The sequence below is a fragment of the Ambystoma mexicanum genome, chromosome 3p (assembly GCF_040938575.1).
Source record: "Ambystoma mexicanum isolate Mex_15411 chromosome 3p, UKY_AmexF1_1, whole genome shotgun sequence".
Taxonomy (NCBI): domain Eukaryota; kingdom Metazoa; phylum Chordata; class Amphibia; order Caudata; family Ambystomatidae; genus Ambystoma; species Ambystoma mexicanum.
In genome coordinates, this window is record NC_090925.1 from 100,562,824 (window position 1) to 100,586,230 (window position 23,407).

A 23,407-nucleotide genomic window follows, 5' to 3' on the forward strand; every position below is an offset into this window, starting at 1 on the left:
GGCTCTCCATCTGCGTCTAGTGCAGGGTGCCGTTGCCAGTTCCTTCACTGGTGAAACGTTGGCCTCTTGACTTCAGAGGATGGGTACCGTCGTTGTCTGCATGACCGGTAAGTTTCTGGACACCTTTAGTCTTTATAGTCTTTTTATGCGTGGCGGTGAAGCGCCTGGAATTACGTAAGTATGGCAAGCGCTCTTACTGTCTCTTTCTTTGTCTTTGCAGGCGACGATGCAGAATGAAGAAATCCGGAATTCGCCGCGTGCCGGTAAGTGTAAGACTGCTGTTGTCTATGAAGATGCAGCGTGAAGAATCCGGAATGCACAGCGTGCCGGTAAGTAGAATAATGCTGTTTATCTTTGCAGGTGAAGATGCAGCGTGAAGAAGCCGGAATGCACAGCGTGCCAGTGAGTATGGAAATGCTGTTTATCTTTGCCGGCGAAGGTGCAGCGTGAGACACGGCCGCGGCCGATGGATCAGGTAAGTAAGCACTGCGTGTTAAAGTTCGTTCTGCTAACCTGTTGTTTCTGGTCTTTTGCAGGTGCTGATGTTGATCGGGTACAGGAATGGTAAGTATAATTCTTGCAGGTTCAGGATCCAAAGAAGAAAAGCTGGAACAGACTCGGTGAGCGTTCTGCTGCAGATGCAGAATAACGCGAAGCACGTTTCATCAATCGGGTGTGGTTTAAATAGCCTAGGAGTGATGAGGCATCTCCTTCCACGGCCCCGCCTAGGTAAGAAAAGAGTTCCTGCTTCCAGAAGAGTTCCAGTGCTGTATCCAGGGAGTGGAGCTGCCCCACCCAGGTAAGAAAGTAGTCCCAGTTCACCGAGGACTTCTAAGAGTCTGGTAAGTAAGCAGCATGGTCTGCCGCAGGTAAGTCCACCCAATCACCTTCACACCAATGATGAGCCCGGCGCTTCCAGTGCCGGGACCGATGCTTCTGATGAGCCTGGTGCCACCGGCGCCAGGACAAGGTCCAAAAGGTCCCTGTGGGGACCGGCTGGTGCCTAGGATCAGGGTTAGGGGCCTGCTTCCAAGGACGTTGGGCTGGTCCTGACTCCTTGGAAGCAGTGATCATGACAGCAGCTTAAGTTAAATGGACAGAAAGCCACTAAAACAAAATGTTTAAAATAAATGAGTGACCTGCTTTTGAGTGTATCATAGGTTGCAACTGTTAAATATCATAGTTTTGAACTTAGAATCAGCATTCTAGCTGCATGTGCAAAAATTGTGAGTTTGATTTGAATAAAGAAAAACTGGGAACAATAGTGACATTTAGCTGAAGCTTGGCTTAATGAAACTGGATTCTGCCTGACAACTACCCCTGACAGGAGAGTGAATTCAGCAGCTGCGTTCCCAGGCCTGGCTGCATCCTGCTGCCCCTGCCAAAAGGAGATGACACCTCTCTGATTGAATTAGGGGAGTGGCACCTGGGGACTACAGGAAACTAAACAAAGCACTGTTCCTGGCTCAGGCAAATGTTATATTGGGGGGGTCGTAAAATTGCTTCCTCTTGGGAGAAACTGGGAGGGGCAGTGTCTGTGAGAGCAAGCTGAGCTTGGGGGAAGTGGATAAACCAGAAATTCCACCATGTGCTTTGGAAAACCACACCCCTTTGGGGCCAGAGCATGATTTTAAAAAGATGGATAATTCATAGTGCGGGCTTGTAAAAATTATATAAATAACATCATCATTCTTGTGATTTTTCTGTGCACATTTTAAGAGGTGTTAGGACCCTGTGGTATGTTCTTGGGGATAGTAGCGGAAAAAATGTTGTTACTCCAAATGTATGCATGTTAAAAATCGGACACTTTATCATCTGAAACCCATATCCCTGGTGCACATTTGTGTAAAATCTGGAAAGGTTTAGAGGTCGTTATCTGGATGAAAAGGGGAGAATTCTGTCATAAGTGGACAAGACATCGTACAAAGACAGGGATCGGATGGTTTGGTGCTACAGAAAATATGTTAACTGGACCTATAATATTAGAAAAATGGTACATAGATAAATATGTATTTGGGTCAAAAATAGATTTGTGTGCAATTTGACATGGGGAGGTTCCTCTGACCATAAAACCTACAGCATCACTCTGACACTCCATTTCCTTCCCCCAATCAAGGGAGAGAGGAAAGCTTGGCCAATGATAAGTGAGAGGGGCAGGCTTAGCTAGGCCCAGACACACACCCATTTTCAAAGCACATAAAAGGAACATTGAAACCCAGGTAGAGACATTCACTTTCTACTTTCTTGCGGGACGCTTTGCCGGGAGACTCCAGACTTCAAATCCAGAACTCCAGGGATCCAGAACTTTACTTCAGAACTTGTAGCAGAGAGGCTTACCCACAAGCTGTGTTCTCTTCAGCAGGCCTCAGAAATCATTTGCAAACTATTCAACCGCTGGGCTGTGCAGTTGTTCTGCTTGCTAAGAATCCACTTGATCCAGACCCGCAGAACCAGAGACCGCTGTATCCGGAACCGCTAGCAGAACCGATAACAGAACCGGAGACCCAGAGACCAGATCGCTGTGAAGAACCGGTAGCAGAAGTCCAGCCAATCCTGACCCGATCGGTGACAAAGTCGCATTCCTGTCCAAAATCTAGTGTGAGTACACAGCTAGCACTCTGCCAAAATCTCTTAGTTTAAAATAATCTAATCCAAACTGTTTTAGCCTATTAGAACTGCCTCCTAGAATCGTGTCATTCTGTCCTCTTTAAAACTGAAAACTGTCATCTTTCATTCTGAGCTTCAAATTTCAAATCTGAAAAACTACCTTTACTAAATCGGCCGTATCTCCGGAACCGTTTGTGCAAGTTTTAACTCTCATCTTAAAGCTAAGACTCTAGGCTTTCCAACGAACCTAGAACCGACTTCCTACTCCTTATAGTGACTTTGTAATTGCTCTCGACGCATGCGATTAAATTGCTGCGATTTGACATTTTGCTTAATTTCAGCCACGTGTAAAAATATTTGTTTTCAACCTAATAACCATACCTGAATCATTGATAGGGCTGGCCTGAACTAATATAAAGTAGCCATCACCTACCCTGAACCTCCTAGAGGGAATTAAAAGCAATTTTAGCACATTTTTCAATTCATTGTTATTACATTCTAAGCAATTTGGGCCTGTGTTTAAAACTCCCACCTGTTTCCTCTAAGCTTGCTAGGAGGGAACTGAATTATATTGTTTGCATTCCTGAGAACTGTATGCTCTCCTTTTCATCTCCTTACATTGCATAGGGGGGAGTGAATTGTTCAAGAAAAAGTGATCATATTATCTTTTGGTTGAAATCATATCAAGGTTATTTCTGTTCTGCATTCTGTCTCACCTTGCCTTTCCTTGAACCATATAAAGCATTCTCTGCCACCTTATTCTTCTGTTCCTATTTATAAGTAACCAAGAATTGTGCTACTGTAGGATTACCTATTGCTGATTACTGCTCATATTCACAAGTGTGCTATCAATTATCAATGTATTTATAAAAGTGTGATATATAGATATATTGTTTAATTTTCAAATAAACCTTTTAATTTGCAAAACAAACCTACTTCTTGGCTCAGTGGGGTCAGGGGGATTCTAAGAGAGGGGTGTTATATAAGGGTTGTCATCCAGAGTAAACGAACTGGACATAAAAATATATCAATAAGGGTTTCCCTCAGCATCCCAGACTAGGCATTGACTTAGCTGTAGTGTTGAATTGAATCCGCTTACAACTCCAAAGGGCAATTGTCTTCATAAGTTCAAATGCTATGGTTATAAGGGGATTTCTAAATAGTTTGTTCAACAACTATGCAGGTAAGCGCTGCTGCTACGAGCGTTAGACAGTTCTTCACGTTTTATTGTACTTACAAAGGTGAGGGCTTGAAAACTTAAATGTGTCTTTCTTTCCTCCTACAGGTTCGCCGAGCTGCTGCGAGTCGAGTTCGGGTTCGTGTGAGGAGCGGAACAGAAGACCGTGAGCGGGAGAGGCACGGATCACGCGAGGAGGAGCCAGGAACTGCCACAGACTGAAGAGCTGTCGCGAGTGAGTTCTCGAGCACTCGGATGAATGTAGGAGCCGGCGCGGACCTCTGACACGAATCAGGTGAGTTTTCTTCCGACATGGGAGCAGGAATGAGATGATTCTCTATGACTGGAGTTTACGAGCGGAGACCAATGAATCTCGGAGAACAGCGGTGAGCATCCAGCTGCAACGGGCAGAGAAACATGAAGCGGGGAAGCATGCCTGGGTGTGGCTTAATTAGTCAGCCACACCCAGAGGCTAGACAGCTGCTTCTGAATGTGCGCACAATGAGATTCCTCCATGTTGGGAGGTCATTCTACTGCTGGATGCAGTAAATGGCACCCAGAGCGCCATGCTTGGGTCCAACTTAATCCCTCTCTGTGTTTCAATGGTGTGGCATGACAATGTGATATAAGTTTACCGGACTGGGAAAACCCTGAGGTGTATGAGTGTGTAAACTGGGAAAACCCTGGGGTAGATGAGTGTAAGTGGGCTACTGGATTTGGGGTCGGGACAGATCTTTCTTCTGCCTTTGTTATGGTCAACCATGCTAACCTGCTCAGTCGTCTCCATGATAACCTGAGTATCACTAATCAGGCCCTGGCCTGGTTGACCTTCTTTCTCACTGACCGACCCTCCCAGGTCCAACTTGGGTTTTTTGTCTCTTCTATCTTTCTCTCCAATTGTGCTGTTCCCCAGGGGTCTAACCTCTCTCCGTGGGTTTTCAACCATTACCTGGCACCTCTTGCCCACTGCATCACTTCTTCTGCTCAACTTTCAGTGTTATCTGGATGACACCCAGCTTTCCTTCAGGCTCCCCTCAGTCACCTCTTCTGCTTCTCTCATTCCAGAATGTCTGACCGCAATTCAGGAATGGTGTGCCGCCAATGATCTCTGCCTTAATGCCAATAAGACTGACATCCTCCTCATCGGAACATCAGCTCCCTCTTTTCCTTTCTCTCTATGGTCGCCCACTTTGTGCCCTCTTCCTGCTCCTTCCTGTGAGGCTAAGAACTTTGGGGTCATCTTCGACTCCACCCTCTCCTTCTCTCCTCACATCTCTAATGGCTCTAAGAAGTCAAACTATCATCTGCACCTCCTCAGAGGTATTCTTCCTTTCCTCACTTCCCCCAAAGCTCACTCTCTTCAGAGCTCTGGTCCTCTCTAGGCTGGACTACTGCACAGCTTCTTTCTAAATCTCTCTGCCTCTACCGTCTGACCTCTTCATGTTATCCAGAACAGGACTGCAAGTATTGTCCTTGGCCTCAAGCCCAGGGATTGTATCTCTCCAGCTCTGAAATCTCTACATTGTCTCCCAGCGCCAGCAAGGATCAAGTTCAAGACAATCTGCATTGTCCACAAGAGTTTCTGGGGCCTGGGACTGCACTACCTACAACTCTCTCTTCATAAACATCTACCTTCTCGAGATCTCTGTTCATCCACTTCAAACACTCTGAGGGTCAGTCGCTTCTTCGAGCAGAGAGTTTGTGGCAAATCTCACGCTGACTGCACTTTTGAGTACCTGCACTCCCCCACCCCCAGCACTTATCCATTTCCACTTCCCTGCACTTGCATGATCTGAATGACACAGGGCCCAGTAAGTTTGTTGTTTTGTCCTCCATATGTTTCCCCATTCTTGTCTTGTTGCACCTAGAAATGCGTGTGTACAGCCGCATTATAAATGCCATAGCATATCATACCATATCATTCAACTACCATCAGCAATAGCCAGCAAATGCAATGATGAGGAATGCTGGGAGTTGAAGCCCACAACATCTGAAGAGCTAATGATTGCAGATCCATGACCTACAGCAATGTCAACCTTTGTCTATTGTTCTTTTTTATTTTTGAGAACGTGCAAAATATATACATTAGACTTCTTTGCATGAAGCAATGTCCTTGCTTTACCTGTATGATGAGTATCTTGTTGGTTTTAAATGTGTGTATTACACAATCAATGTACATTCACAAAATGTATTTTGATGATGTGCTTATTGCACTTTGATCAATGTGTTCATTATATGTTAATGTAATGTATATATTTATGTGTATGAAAATATATGGGTCTGATCAGGTGTGGGCAGTCTTCTTAGCCATCCATGATTTAAACCCCCACACATTCCTTTCATGAAAGCTTAGTATAGAAGGTTTTTACAGAAAGAGATGGAATGATTGAACATTTTTCTACACCGCTGAAGTGTTATAGTGTGAATTTGCTGGTTCCCCATTTGCATTACAACCCAGTGATGTTCTACTGAACTATTTACTTTCCTCATGCAATCATAATTTAGGTAGTCCACGTGCACATGGTGAATACCACTTATAGTAAGAAGCACTGGGAATGTTGGTCCCTGTAGTCATCCCAGGCAGCCAGGAACCACCCTTTCACAATTCATTAATAGTTCAACCACATTGCGGACAGGGAATATTTAGATGTGGGACACTCCTCAGCAGGCCACGTTTCACCCTGTGCAGCCCCTCTTGAGTTCAGAGCAAACAGTAATATGGTGAGGGGCACACCCTAGCTTCTAGTTCTATATGTATGAATTACCTATTTATCCAATCATTCATGGACAAAAACTTTAGTTGAAGGGATGTTGAGGTGAAAATTAAATGCAACAAATCCCCTGAAATTTGGCACAGAATTCAGGCAAAGCCACCTTAACTTTGCACATGTTTGTGCAGCGTTTGACCACAATGATGTCACCAGAAATTACATCATTGATGACATCACTAAGGGCATCATTGGTGACATCACTAATTGCATCATACATGGCATCACTGATTACATCACTGATACAAGGTTGAACGTTTTTGTTACAATGTATTGCTCACCTTAACGTCCCTGCAACTTAATTTTTTCAGTGAATTTCAAGTGTTTTTTAATGACCACTACCCATGGGCTTTGACCATGTCCACCATACATGTTCCCCCAATATGTTTCTTTGGACCCAATAGGTGACCACAGCCTTTGCCCTGACCACTTTCAGGCTCACTAGCCAGGGTATTTGGCCCTGGCCGAGCCCACTGTATATTTTCACACACTTCCAGGCCACTAGCCATGATCTGTGGCTATGGTTGATAGACACGTTTTTCTGCTTTGTCCACTATACATGTTCCCTCAATATGTTTATTTTGGACCCACTAGGTGGCAAAGGCCTTCGGCCATGACCACTATATATGTCTTTCAGGTGCACTAGCCAGAACCTTTGAGCCTGGCCACTAAGCATGGCCTTCTTGTCCCCCTATATTTTTCTTTTTGTCCCACTTGGTGGCCACAGCCTTCATTTGTGACCATGATACAAGTATTTCATGCCCACTACCCAGGGCCTTTGTCCCTGCCTACTATATATTTTAAATACTACCGGGCCAGTAGCCATGGACTTCAGTGATATATTCAGTGATGTCATATATGATGTAATTAGTGATGTTATACAGTGATATAATCTTTGATATCATCATTGTGGGCATACACTGGGCAATAGGGGGGGATGAAGTTAAGGTGGCTTTGCCTGAAGTCTGTGCTGAATTTCAGGGGTTTAGTTGCACTCAATTGTTGCCTTAACGTCCCTTCAAATAATGTGTTTTCCCTGAATTTGAAAGTTTTTGTTACAACGTATTGCTAACCTATGTTTTGCTCACCCTAACATCCTTGCTACTAAAGTTTGTTCAGACAATTTCAAAGCTTTTATATACCATCTTTTTCTTACAGGCCACTAGCCACACCTTCAGCAGTGCCCACTGTACATCTACCTTGATATTTTTCTTTTGGACCCACTAGGTGGACACAGCCTTCAGCCATGACATGCTTTTCAGGCCCACAAACCAGGGCCTTCGGCCATTACGACCTTGCACAGCTGTGGCTGTGCTCACTGTATATTTTAAAACACTAGCAGCCATGTCCACCACAAGTATTCCCCCAATATGTTTTATTTTGCAACCACTAGGAGGCCTTGGCCTTCGGCTCCGACCACTATACATGTCTTTCAAGTCCACTGCACATGTTCCCCCGATATGTTTCCCCACACATCACTGTAGCCGTAAAATTCCACTTTGTTTTAAATCACTTTAAAAAAAACGTTTTTCCCATATCCGCAGTTATATTATTAAATTAGCAATTTATTACAACAGGAATATGCATGCACCCCCATACCAAACCATTCTACATGCCCTATGCCATACAAATACAACAGAGAATACACACACTTATGATTAAACCTTCCCTATGAAGGTTGCCATTTTGTGTAGGCCAAAAACTGCATTTTTATGTTTCCGCAATACATTTTTCATTTTTTGATGAATTGTTCCCAAAATGTCTAGTTTGGTGGGTCCTTGACAAACCATTGGTTTTGAAAATGTAATCCAACTCCATCCAGAAAGTCAAAAGTTAGTATCTTCTCTCAGCATCTCTGATGCAAAGCACCCAGACCAATATAAAGGTTTCAAGGAGCAGCTGGTACCTTGTTCTCTGCCGAATAGAATAAAAAATACTGGATGGATTTTACAACAAACCAGTCACAGGAATTAAGTCAACACTTTGTGCGCAAATTGTTTCTTATTTTGTCCAACTCTGTGAAGCGTTTTGAACGCTAAAGACCCGGGGCTACGCTGATGTCGGAACTGTTGGGACTGGGGGCTAGCTAGTCTTTTGGCTGTAGCTCCTTAGATTCTATCCGGGGCTACAACCAAAAGATCAGGGGCAATACCCCCACTTAGCCCCCACTTAGCAATGCCCCTGGCTAAGGCTGTTCAAAACCCACTTTTTCTCTATGTGAAAATGAGTGGGAGTAGTCTAAAAACTGTGCTTTTATGTTTTCATAATAATGTTTTCATTTTTATTTCTATTTATAGGTTTTGAGTAGCGGGGACAACCCCCTTCTCTGTTGAACGTTTTAAATACTACTGGATGCATTTATCTCAAACAAGTCAAGAAATGTAAGTCCATGCTTTGTGCCAAACTTGATGATGTGATGAAAACTGTGAAACTGTGTTTTGTTTTCATAATAACGTTTTCATTTTATAACGTTTTGTTCCCAAAATGAACAGTTTGGGGCAGACCTCGACAAACATTATGTTTTGGAAATTTCATTCAAATTCATCAATCAAGTCAAAAGTTATTAGCAATATAATTATGGGACAAAATGGCTGCTTTTTAATTTCTGAAATGCCTCTCAACCTATCTGCTGCAAAACACCATCAGAGATATTTCTATTTTTTGGGGGAAGGAGGTCCCCCCTTTGACGTAAAATATTTTTAAAAAACCACTGGACAGAATAACACCAAACCCCAAAAGGATTGTTACTCAAAGCGTTGTGCCGAAGTTATTTTGGATCAGGTCCAAATCCATCCAGCTGATTTTCCCTGTGTGGGCTTCCTGAAATTGACCTTTTTTGTCTATGGGAAAATGAACGGGCACTAGGCCAAGTCAAAGGTTATTAGCAATTCATTTTTTTCAATTTCCTATGGTAATCAGTACTCACCACACTATAATATTCTGAATAAAAACAAAACTAAAAGCCTATTTAAACATTAAAGATTGCATAAACAATTCCCCAGAAACATATTTACATATTTTCTCTCTACTTTGATGTAAAGCCAGAAGCTCTGGTGTGGGCAAAACAGACACCCCTCAGATGTTTTTTTTTTCTCCACACAACCACATTCTCCCGAATGCCTTTAGAAATAAAGATGCCCAGTGGTATCATGGCATGTGTTTCAAGTGAAATTGATCAAGTTTTTATAAATAAATGCTCTTTTCAGCTGAACAGTGTTGTCAGTTTTTTGATACCAATACATCTGTTCACAGCATGATGCAGGACTCTGAAGTGTATGTATAATACACGTTGCTCATAATAGTGCCTCAGTGGCAACTGGGCACATGGTTCTTAGAAGGGGGAGCATAACAGCCTCTCATCTTGTGAGTATTTCACAGCATCTATATGTTGTTTAGCTGATTTGTCGTGCCCATATCTTTCTTCCACCAACAATCAATCAGCACCTTGGTGTGCTCTCAAAAAGTACTTCAGTGGGTGTTTTTTGGATCTCATTATGGATGATTCTGCTGTCCATCATGCTTTACATAGGTAGCTGAAAGCCTTTCCTTTGTGTTGAGTTGGATAACATACCATCCTATGTCTGTGTCCTTTATTGTAAGGTGTGTGCTTCATAATGCATTTGTGTGATGCTAGATTTGGCTCCTAGTTGTTCTATGGCAACATCTGCAGCGGTGCTGGAAGAATTTTCAGAGTGTGGGTGCTGGCCAGTACAAGTGCAACACCAAACGGATAGGCTTGTGAACAATGCCAAAGTTAGGGATCTGCAGATAGCAGTAAGTAGGCCAAGCGTTTTCAACCAAAGCAGGTGTTTAAAGGAGACATATTAAAAAATGGGGCCAAGTTCACTTCAAAGCACCTTTCAAAATTCCTATGGGTGATTCATGATTTGGATGGTAGAGTATCGTCCAACGTAGGGATCAGGATATCTATTGAAATTGACTCTTAGTGCTGAGGATTCAACAGAAACATCCAATTGTCTCAGGAAGATAGCTCAGTGGCAAAGTGCCTGCTTTGGAAACAAGACGACGGGGAGCAACATGGGTTCAATCCCCGGGTCCACGCTTAGAAACCGCTGGGTATTAAGCACATTATAAATAACCTATCATTCGATATGATATCAATGGGCGACCAACTAGTCATCCAAGACTGAGGAGTTCATCACTTTTTTAAAAAAATCTTTTATTTCATACAGTTTGATTAAACTTTTGAAATAAATGCATCGCTTACTACAAACATTAAAACTTACATAAAATGCTCGCTTTACATTAATAAACTACAAAGGGAAAGAGAACATTAAGAGAGACTGCTCTATATTCCAACCCTAGTCTTGTTCTCAGAAAGCACACTACTCTGCATCCAACTTAATTTGAAGCTTTTCCAAATACCTCATAAGTGCTAGGGTTAATTCTTTACAGTCACTGTTGTGCATTTGGCACCACCAGTCCTCAATACTATAGGTTGTACATTTGTCCATTTCTTTCCCCAAGAAAAAGGTTCTCATGTTTCTTAGGTGCAGATAAAAGAGGACTAGGTGTTTTAGATTTTCTTCATTGTGATTGCAAAATCTGCAGTTCATTTTTTCAGAGTGAATCATTCTTCTTCAAATCAAGATTTATTTTGTTTCAAATAGATTCAGTCTGAATTTCAGACACAACTTCCTCAGGCGTTTACATGGCCACATGACCATGTATTTGGGAATTGTATTTACTCCTTTAGCTTCCACAGGAGAATTGGCTATACATTTCTGCTTCGATATTTTATCCACCGTCTCGATCCAATCCAATTGCAGCAGTTTTTTCTTTACTGCGTTTGGGTTGCCCCATAGTGGTTTTTCATCCGAGGTCAGTTGGGCCAGAATGTCTTTGCATTGCTGTCTCCATGAGGTTAAGGCGGTCTTCCGTTCTTGCATTCCTTTTGGCTCCATTAGAACTTCGAAGGGGGCTAGTTCTGCATCCTCTAGAGTCTTACTATATAAGGACAGTTTGTTCCACATTAACCTTTTAGTGAGGATAGCCCCACCTCATATAACACACATGCGGTGGGAAAATTCAAAGGTATTTGTAGAATATGTATCCAGAACTTTCTTTCACATCTGGCCCAAATCTCAGACGAACACCCAAACATACTTTCTGCTCTGAAGGTCAAAATGGGGGACACCTTGCTCTTGTAAAACTTTATTATCGGGATGCAGGAGAATTTCCCATAGTTTTTGTGCAAAATCAAGCCTTGCGTTGTTAGCTGTTTGCAATTGCTTGCAATCTTTTTCATCATTGGGTCATTGTTTATGTTTGAGTTTATTATCGTCCCCAACTATCATGTGTGTGTTACTTTGTTCAGGGCTTCCATCCCCAAAGTCCATCTCAGCTTTTTTGTCTTTGGCTGTCCACCTCTCTTGTTTTCGAGGACGAGTCTCTCTGATTTTGCTACACTTATCTCGAGACCCAGGTCCTCGATGAACAGCTTTAGGGCATTTAGCTTTCTTTGGAGGCCAATCCGTGTTAATCACTTTAGAAAATTGCCAACAGTCTGTTTTTAAATACGGTTCTGATTAGAATCTCATACATTAATCTAATACTTTCCAAAGTTCTGCTTTTCTCTTAATTGTTTTGTACAGTTATATATCTGGATGAATGACAGGCATAGTGTGTGCTGAGTAAAAATATAGCCCCAAAGCAGAACTTTGCATTGGAATAATGCCCTTCAGAATACCTTACTGGGGCAACCCACAGGATATTCTGACAAGAGCATTGCTCTGCAAAATTGTGCAGTAGAACAAGTAAGACAACATCACATGTATCTTCCCAAATAAAGACAGTGTAACAGTACTTGCAACATAGGTCACAAAAGAGCACCAATTTTGCATTAATGCACTTAGAGTAATACTGAATGGTGACATATTCTATGGGATGATGAGAAAGACTGTTTTTTAAACTTCCTTTTCTATGTAGGTTATTTGACATGACCATCCCATCAACGTTCTCTACAAGTGAAGTAGTTATTTTAGCCTATATAATAAACTCAGTACTCTGTTAATGATAACACCAAGTCCCTTCCGGAGCTCTGCTCTAAAAGAAATAAACGCCAATACCTGTGGTTCTTGAAGATACCCAAACATCAATTAAACACAGTCCATTGTAATGCCCTGACTCACGTAAGGCCTCCTGCACTCGATAACAGTCAGTTTACAAAGTTCTAAACACAAGCAGACACAAAATCATCCAGTGCTCTGCTATTGACGATGACTACATTCACCTAGAACAATGATATTTATAATAAAGGAAGTGAAAAATGTTCTAAATTTGGAGGAATAGTTTTAAATTGGTAGTCAAAAAGCCAATAATATAAGTGACATAAGGACCACCTTATGACTGGAATGAATCCTTTTTGCTTCTTTTAAATAATGTTGGTAAATGGGCCACTGTGTGATTTACTGGAATTGAATGCCCACTGTAGGCACAGATTTGGAAGGGAGAGCTATGCAAGTTCACCCCTTTGTTTTAAAAGTACACACCTGTGATACCAAAAAGACAATTGGTCTGGGTGTTTATCTAGCGTGGTCAGAGAAACATACTAAGACCCTTTTATTACAAGTCACATGAGAGCAAAAATAATACAGCAGCAAAATGCTGAAACATGAAGGTCATTTCTGAAAGGAGTGTATAATTGTGAAGTGTTCGCTACATGGTAGGCATTAAAGAGGAAGAGCTTATGAAATGTACTTTGTGACCACCATATTAGTGGGGATTATGCCTGCTCTAAAGAAAAAGGGAATGTTGGTGTCCGCAGCCATTTAGTCCTTGGCGTATAAGCTGGAACCGAAAATGATTAAAAGGATAGCGACTGTCTGGAGAAAGCATGTCATGACCCTTTCAAGTATCGGAGCCCTGCTTAAAAGTGCAGCCACTACAAATGGAGGGAATGGCAACCCTGCTGGAAGGAGATGGCACTGTCTCCTTACAATTACAGCAAATATTATGCTGAAACATCCCATTGCAGTATCATAGAAAGACCACAACACTTATTGACTAATGAGGAACATTCTTATAAACAGAAGTGCAGTAGCACATAATTTTAGGCCCTCTATGCAAGCTAACAAAACATAGGCCACACCACACTCTAAGCCAGCCTGCACCACCACGCATGAAAAATCCCCATGAGGATCATGCTGCTCCAGGGGCATGCCACATACTGGGTGAACAATGAAAGTATGTTTTTTAATCAAAATGTAGGTTTTCCGCTTATCATAGAAACAAGGGGTTGGGCCTGGGACCCACATGTACCAGCTACCAGTGTTGGCTGGTGAATTGTTTAACTTGAACCATGATGCTCAAACCTACCACGGTGGACTTGGGGTGCGGGCGTGGGATTCTCCCGCAAAGCATTCTTTTGACTAATACATATAAATGATACATCATACAGCACTCTTTCTGTAAAAGACTGGTTAAAAAGCCATACAATTTGCAATCGGATTTCAAGCGCAACTCATGAAATATTACAATATGTGCAAGCCACCAACAGTGCAAGGAGCATTACCCAACTCACTTTCACGATGCCTTTCCCCACAGTATAACCTATTTGTGCCAATATATGTCCATGCTGCCAGTATTCCTATATGAAAACATACTCATGCTTGCTTTCCACATATTACCAGTAATGATAATATAAGAAAACATGTCCAAACTGGCTGTTCCAATATATATCGGACTATAATATGTTGGCTATGCAATAAAAACAATAAGAATAAGATGTAATAAAACTGTGCATGTTTTATCAAAGATACCTAGTAAAAAATGTCATGCAACACTAAGATATTCTAGCTAAACTGGTTGCAAAATGGCAGTCTAGCCGCATAATGACTCTTAGCATTCTTGCTTTATCATAGATTCCCAGAAAAAAAAAGTCATCCACCACAGTAAGAAAAGGCTGCACCAAAAAGCCAGTCTAGCCATGTAATTACCTTCTCAGACTCTAACAGACTCTAACAAACACTCACATTCGCCACACACCCAGAGCATTCACACTGCATTCTTCACACATGTACAGTGGTGGACTGGCCTACAGGGAAATCTGGGGATTTCCCTGTGGGCCTTTACACCCTTGGCCTATTTTGTGTGGTAACCTATACTATTTCCAAATGTTCTCATAGGAAAAAGCTTGGGCTCGCTGAAAATGTGTAGTATGGGGCCACTTTGAAATTCATTTCCAGGGCCTCATTTGGTTCCCAGTCCACCCCTGAACATGAAGCCAGAACATACAAACACATTGCATCCTCATTCACATGACATGCACACTCATAACCAATACAAGAACCACAAAAGTGATGGGTGGAAGGTTTTGAATTAATCTGAACCACTGGCCCTGCTCTGAGCAACCATCTACACCACCATTTTTAGGACGGATACTCCATTGCAAAAGGGGTCCAGCCATATGCAAACCAGTCAGGGACTGCCATTAATGAGAGAAGCCCTGCCCGAACTGCTAAGCCGGGTGCCCTCTACACAGAGACACAAGCAACCCCCAACATGTTTTAGCCTTATGGAGCTGCCTCAGTGAGGTGCAGCTTAGTTCCCTATGGTGCAGAGAGCAAAAGACCCACATCAGGGCATAACCTCTCTCACATGGGGCGACAAACTAAAACCAAACAAGTGATGGGTGGAAGGTTTTTAATTAATCTATACCACTGGCACTGCTCTGGGCAAACTTCCACACCACCATTGTTTAGCCTGTCTACACCATTGCAAAAGGGATCCAGCCAGATGCAAATCAGTCAGGTACTGCCAGCAATGGGAGTAGTCCTGCCCGAACTGCTGGGCCAGGTCTTCTCTACAAGGGAACACACGCAGCCCCAGACATGTTTCGGCCTTGTTGAGCCTCCTCAGTGAGGTGCAACTTTGTTCCCTATGATGCAGCAAGCAATGAAACCCATACATTGATACACAATTTGCCTACATGCTCACCCACATCTATCTATATATATGTATACATGCATACATTGCATATAAATATACAATCACATATGACAGGCATGCGTACACTCAGACATACACAAATGTTTTAGAGAAGGCTTTCTTACATGCTTTCCATGCATCCAATGCTCTGTAATCTCTCCAGGACTCAGGCTCCCATGCTCCATGCCCATAGGAACCATGAACTACAGAGAATTGCCTGGTTCCTCTCTGACATGCACATGGGAGCCAGAGGCATAGTGCCTCTTCAGCATGCCTGCCAGCTGCTGTAGGCCATAGCTCAGCCCTCACATTGACCTTTGTCAGGGTGAGGGCTGGCATGGGGCCCCTGGGGACATGCACTGGTGGGGCATCTGCACCATGGGGGCCAAAGAGGCTCTTGCGACACAAATTATAAAAAGCAGATAAATCCTGCCCATAAAAATAGTTGCTATACCATTAAATGTGTATTGCTGTTTTGAGAGGCCATAGTGACATGTTGTGGTGGGAGAAATGTCTTTATTTTGTTCTAAAGAGTGAAAGTGTAAAATGGTGTCCGTATTACAATATTTGCCTGGGCAGCAAATCCACTTACAAAAAGTCCACAGAATGCACAATACAGCAACATAGTTTTTTTGGTAGTACAACGACGAAGCTGTGAGCGGAAATCTGCTTTTGGAGTCTGATTTCCATTCCCATTGTTATGGAGGAGGAGCATTTTACACATATACCCCACACTGACGCAGAGTGTGCACGGTGTGTGACGTAGTGTGTTTGGCGTTTTGGACTTTTGAATGTGGCTCCGCTAACCTGGTAAATGAGTTAACAGAAGTATACCCTCATAGTGGACTGGTTGCCAGAGTGTTCGGTGTTCGGAGTCGGGAGCTGGGAGATCTGAACCTTAGCCTGTACTGGATTACGGACGGCTCCCTGCTTGTAACATCTTGTGGTGAGTGAGATCTGCACCACGCACGGGGACACATGGAGTAGGTCTCTCACTAGGCTAACACATTAAAACATGTTGTTAAAATGCTGCTTTCCCCGCACATGAAATTGTAGGAATGGTGCCCTTGACCCCGTGGGGTTGTCATCAAAGAATCACATAAGGGGGCACTGTCTAGGGTGCACTGCCTTTATTGAGAACTGACCCAGTGGGGGTTGATATTAGAGAACTATAAATACATTCTGACTGTGGGACACCAGGGCTATCGCTCTCTGTGTCCACCAACAGTTGCCCAGCAACGGGAACGCTTTTAAGAAGTCCATTTTTGCTGTTGATGGGCCGGGTTATTTTCCGGTGGACATTTTAGAGTGTCCTTTTTCCTATGCATTTGACGTGGGACCTGCATGATATGATGTTTTGCTGGGGCTGATACATTCCATGGTTGTCATAAAAATTGCTCTTCTTTAGCGGAATAATGGTGAGTTAATAAAAAGGACTACATTGTATGGGACCATGTCTGATCGTCCCAGTCACTCCAAATAATCAATGTAGTTCGCCTAGTGATGTCCACCAGGGCTTGTACACTTAGTGTATTTCATAAAGTCTAGTATTCTTTTTTGCAGTGTTAGAGCCTTATTGCTGTGTCACAAGATCATATCAACACAATAAACACATTCAATGCACTTGTGTGAGCCTTCTCCCTTCATGGTCAGTGCTGTGCTGGTGTCAATTTAATGGGAGTGCCAGAATAGATCTTTTTGTGTCTGTTTGGGGCCATGGATATATTACAAAGCACTGGCACGGATGAACACGGGGGAGAAGCTTCCACATGTGTTAGACATCCACATTGTCCCTCTTAGGGTGTGTTGTGCCTCCAGACTTCGTTGTTCCAACGTCTTCTGTGTTCTGGTACGTTTTCATTCAGTGTCTCTTGTCATCTTTGGGTGTTCATTTCATTAGGGCCAGGTTATTCCACTGGATTTCCTCATTTAGACCATTTTTTACTGTTTCAAGTCTGAAAATCCAAAGTTGTTCTCGTTTGAGGAGCATTTGTCCAAAGTCCCACCTCTTCTTGGTGGAGTTAGTTTTTCAAGGATAGTCCATGTGAAATCGTCCTGTGCATGTCCGTTTTTGATAAAATGGCTGACAAGGGGGGCCATTAGTTTTTTGGTTCGAATGCATGACTTGTGCTCAATGAGTCTCTTCTTCACCTCCCTCGTTGTCATGCCCACATACCGGAGGGTACATGGGCATGTGATGAGGTAGACTACCCCTTTGGATTTGCAATTGGTTAAACTTCTTTGTTGCCACGGTGTGTGCCATCCTATCTCAATGGTCTTGCTCCTTGAGGTTTGTGCACACATGGAGCATCCCCCACACGGAGTATGTCCCTGGGTTTGTTGGCTCCCCAGATTGTATTCTCCGCCTCATTGTCGCCTTGTTCCTTCAAAGTGTGCACTAAGCCATCTCTTAAATTTCTACGTCTTTTGATGGCAAAAGATGGTTTGGCCAAAGTGCTGGAACCTGTGTTCAAAATAGGCCAAAGCTTTTTGATTTCTTTTTTGATGGCATTGAACATAGGAGAGTAGCTCATTACCACTGTTATTTCTTCTCTTTTTTGATCTTTTGTATGTTGCTGGAGCGTGATTTCCCTTGGTATATTTCTTGCCCGTTTGCATGTATCATTGATGATTCTTTTTGGGTAGTCTCTTTTTTTCAGTTGTTTTTTGAGTGCCCCAGATTGTTCTTTAAAGTCTTCTAGTCTTGTACACGTCCAAGGGTACCGAAGAAATTGGCCAAAGGGGAGATTATCCCTCAGGGCTTTTGGGTGGTAACTGTTGTATTGCAATAATGAATTTCTATCGGTGTCTTTTTTGTAGACACAGGTCAGTAATTCATCTCCTTGGCTGGTGACCTGGAGGTCTGCGAAATGTGTCTCTGTCCTGTTGGCATCAATGGTGAATTGTAGATGGCCATTACAGTTGTTCAGCCACTATTGGAATGCTGTTAGTTCCTCTTTTGTCCCCTGATATATCATAAGGACGTCGTCGATATATCTTTTCCACACCTTTATCTTGTTCCGATGGGGGTTTGTGTTGGTATATACAAATTCCTTTTCAAAATGTTCAACATAGAGATTTGCTTAGCTGGGTGCAAATGTTGCGGCTATTGCTGTTCCAAAGATCCGCTGGAAGTATGTGTTTTCAAGAATGAAAACATTTCTGGTTAGAGCTATTTCCGCAAGTTCAGTGATGAAGCCTGCATGTCCTGGTGTTATTCTTGGGTCATTGATCAGGATTCTCCTTACCATTTCCACTGTCTCTGCCTGAGGGATACTGGTTTAGAGAGCCTCAATATCCATCGTGACTAGCCATTGGTTGGTTTGGTCAAATGTTAGGGTGGTTAATAAGTTCAATGTGGCCGTTGAGTCTTTAACATAGGATGTCATCTTTGGAATTCTGTCACGTAGAAATCTGTCCACATATTGGGACAGGGGTTCCAGAATTGAGTTGATACCTGACACTATGGGCCTGCCAGGTATGGTTGTTACCCCCTTATGTACCTTGGGTAATGCATAGAAGGCCGGTATCCTTGGGTGTGCTGGTGTGAGGAAGGAGGCTTCTTTTTCATTGATGTATTCCTCATTTTATGCTTCTTCCACAATCGGTGCAATGAGTCTTCTCAGAGATGGAGTGAGGTCGCAGGGGCTCTATAGCTGGTCGGATCTTGGACCAGGGTATTGACCATCTGTTGGTAATCATGCAGGTTCATCAGGACCGTTGCTCCTCCCTTATGTGCTGGCTTTATTATTATCTTGTCATTGTTTGCAAATGTTTTCAGAGCCTCTGCTTCCGCTTTGCTGTAATTATTATGTACAAAGTTATGTTCTTTTTCCATTTCCTCCAAATTTTTAAGTAATGTGTTGCACTCGGGTGTATTGCTCTCAGTTGGTGGGAAGAATTGTGAGGCTGGACGGAGGTCCGTAAACTTCCCCATATCTTTTTCTGTGGTATCCTGGAAAAATTGTTTGAGTCTTATTTTCCTAAGCAATTGTGTTATCTCGGTTCTTGTTTGAAATGGATCATTTCGGGCAGTTGGTACGAAGGAGAGTCCCTGCTCCAAGACATTTCTTTCTGCCTCTGTAAGTACATGTGATGATAGATTCATGACTAGTGAAAGTTTGGTTGTTGGAATCCTTTTCCGCGACTGCGGGTTGTCATTGGGGAAAAGGGTTGCCAGCGTGGTCTCCCACGTTGGTTTCCTTGTTAGCCTAAGAAGCAAACATTGTTAGTGCCTCGCTCTTGTCCCTGATTGTTCCGGAATGGGCCTGCTCTAGTTCTTAGGGCTGTCTTTTGTTGCAGTGCTGGGCCCTTTGGTCATCGTCCGAGCTCATACTGGAATTGTTAGATGAACCTGATCTGTTGCCTCTGTATTGTCTTCCAGCCAGTTGTTGGCTTTGCAGATATGCATTTCTTCTAGCTAGTTTTGCCTCTTCAGAGAAATAGTTATCTGTAGTATATGGGTAGATTTTTTCGTGAGAAAAGCCTGACAGATCTTTTTTCAGTTTGCTGATCTTCCTTGTGAGGTTTAGTTCGTGGAATTCCTTCCATGATATCTCTAATGCTGCTAGTTTGGTGTTGTAAATCTCTAGTGCAATGTTGGCTTTGCTGGTATCAAGTTTGGTTTGTATATCCTTCATGAGTTTTTCTGAGACCGTCTTTGCTGTTTTGATACTGAGGATTAGCCAATCTCTTGTGCACTTATTAGCTATGAAAGACCAGTCTTTTCTGAATTGCAAGTCATCTAGAAAGAGTCTAGGTTCTATATGTATGATGAGCCCGCTAGGGGCTGCATGGGTTCTTAGATATTCTATCATTAGTGCTCCATGAAGTTTCTGTTTGTATTAGTTTCTTCCTTAGGGCCTCGATTTCATTCCATTCGTCATTATTAGTGAGCGCTTGTAGTGTTGCATGTGTTCCAAGTAGGGAGGGGTTCGCCAAAATGCCTTCCACAAGGTCTTCTGCGAACGCCAGATAATTATTTTCTGCCATCTTCTACTTTATGATGGTTATGTAGATCGTGTCTCTTTTCTGCCAATGTTTTAGGACTGTCACTTCTTGTTGCTTTTTTGTGTGGGCCGGAGGATGCTCCAGACCAGCTTGTACCTGATACTTCCCAGCAGTCAGGTGACTGCGCAAAGATATACTGGATCATATTCAGGGAGACGATGAATTTTACTTCATAGTTTAACCCAAAGTGTTATTTTGGAATGTTTTTAACACACATGAACACTTCTTGAAATCCACTGTTTTAGCATGGAGACTGTTTATTGTTCAGGTACCATTTAATGTGTGACCTCAATGAACAGTGTTTGCAAGAGAGCCCTCATAGTATATGTGGGCTTCTGTCCTTAGGAGTGGGTGTGCGGGTCTTCTGCTCATTGGAGAATAGGGCATGAAGTTAGTGTCTCAGAGGAGCTTGGGGCCACATTTCAAAGAGGAACTGTTTCATGGGTCGTGGGACCTTTGTTGTCTTTTATTGACCTTCATAAGAAGTGTGCGGTCCCCAAGTCATGGATCACTTGGTGATTGTTAAAAAAGGATTTAGGAGGAAGGACTTCTTCTACAACAAGATGTTGTATGGTCTTGTTCGAGAAGTATCCCTGGTTGATTTCTTGGAATATCCTTGGTTAAAGAAAGGAGGTCGACAAGTTTCGATGATTGTAGGTCATCATCTTCTTCAGGACCATGATTTTGTACTTGTCTCGATGAGATCAAGGATTAAAAGGGGGATCGGGGAGGCCGTCATCCCATTTACCTAAGAAAAAGAAAACCAATGTAGGTTTTACAGTCATGAGGTCATTATTAGTCATTTAGTCAATCATATTAATGAAATATTTGTAGTTGGTTTCTTGTTAGTTTAGATTGGATAAACATTAAAACTTGTCTTTGGACAGTCTTCTTAGCAACTAGAGACTCTTTTATGGCACCCGGTGCAAGTTATTACCTTATTACAGCTCTGTTGGTCAGATGCTGTTAGCCAGGTATTATCTGTGGCTTGGGTTCTGCATCTGTGGGATCCTGTAAGGCACAATATAAAAGTGTGTCAGGGCATGCCCTCAGCGGCTGGTACAAGCTCACAATTATATTGATGGCTGCATTCTGTTGAGGCTACTGGCCCGATCTGTCTACGATTTTGCATGGCTGTATGGCGCGCGCCGTCGGAACGAGCTGTCTATATTAAGCGCCGCGCTTGATTGTGCCCGCACTGCTATGTTATTAATGGCCGTGCGTCATGTTCGCAGGCAGCCGGTGCACTAGTGTGTGCCTGGCCGCCCGTGTCATGACTGGATAATCGTTGGATGTTGCCGGTAATCAGGGTGACATTCGTGATCGCGAGCGTGGCAGCTGGAGGGGCTTTCCGCAGCTCCCAATCGTGAGCAGAGTTAGAGAGAGTTTCTTGCTAAGGACACTGGATCAGTTTTTAAAAGCCTTATTGCAATAAAGGATGCCACTCACCGGGTATCTCGGGCGGCCTCTGCTCTCATCTGACCGTAGGACGCCATGGATATCGCTCTGTGTGTCTACCAACGGTTGTCCAGCAAAGCGGACGCTTTTAAGTAGTCCGTTTTTGCTGTTGATGGGCCGGGTTATTTTCCGGCAGCCATTTTAGAGTGTCCTTTTTCCTATGCATTCCACGTGGGAGCCCCATGATATGATGTTTTGCTGGGGCTGATACATTCAATGGTTGTCATAAAAATTGCTCTTCTTTAGCGGCACAATGGCGAGTTAATAAAAAGGACTATATTGTATGGGGCCATGTCTGATCGTCCCAGTCACTCCACATATTCAATGTAGTTCGCCTAGTGATGTCCACCAGGGCTTGTACACTTATTGTATTTCATAAAGTCTAGTATTCCTTTTTGCAGTGTCAGGGCCTTATTGCTGTGTCATAAGATCATATCAACAAAATAAACACATTCAATGCACTTGTGTGAGCTTTCTCCCTTCATGATCAGTGCTGTGCTGGTGTCAATTTAATGGGAGTGCCAGAATAGATCTTTTTGTGTCTGTTTGCAAATCCATCAGCAGACAAGCCATCACACCGCCGGTCGCTCTGACAGTAAACTCGCCAACGATACCAGCAGGCTTTGACAACAACCACTCATTGCTGAATTTAGTTTGGAATCAGCAACACGATGTGGAGGAACAACTGTCATCTCGGATAAATGATCCAATTATAATGAGCAAAGAGTATATTCCTATGAGCCTCGCCCAATCTGTTTACATCTGACGCTCCGGAGGGCTCGACCAGGAATTCTCATTGCTTGAGTTTGTTATCAGCCTCTGTCTATTCAACATATGATGAGCCTATATTTAACCCTACATTGAATTCACTTGTGGTCACTGTTGATGCAGTTTTTGGTTTATGCTTGACCATGGTGCAGGAACAGGCAAAACTAAAAACTATACTTGGATTGGTAGTGGATATAATACTCTAGAATAGTGACTGTCTACTTAGTGAAAAGCCTGAAACCGTCACAAGTGATGATAATTTTTTCATCGCGGTGCTCAGAGAAAAGTGACATGGAAATCCTGCGCCTCCCACGGTGGGTCACAAATGTAATCAAGAACATAAGAAAGAGGGGGGACTCAGAAGATCATCTTACTAGTGCTCTAGTGGGGGCAAATGCCCCTTTACCACCAAGCCACAGTCAAATCATGAGGGCGCTATAGAGCCTCTGCAAAAAACAAACTCAAAAGCCAAGAGGCAGAGAACAATGGCAGTAACAGGGCAAGGTTGGTGGCTGGAGCTTATACGGAGGAGGGGAGTTTGACTCTGGAAACTAGATCTCTTCAAGGCCATTGGATACATGGCTGTTCACCCCAAAACTGAATGCAGAGGAGATGGGTGTGAGTAAGGCAGCCCAGATTGTTCTATCACCCCCAGTGACTAACGGTATGC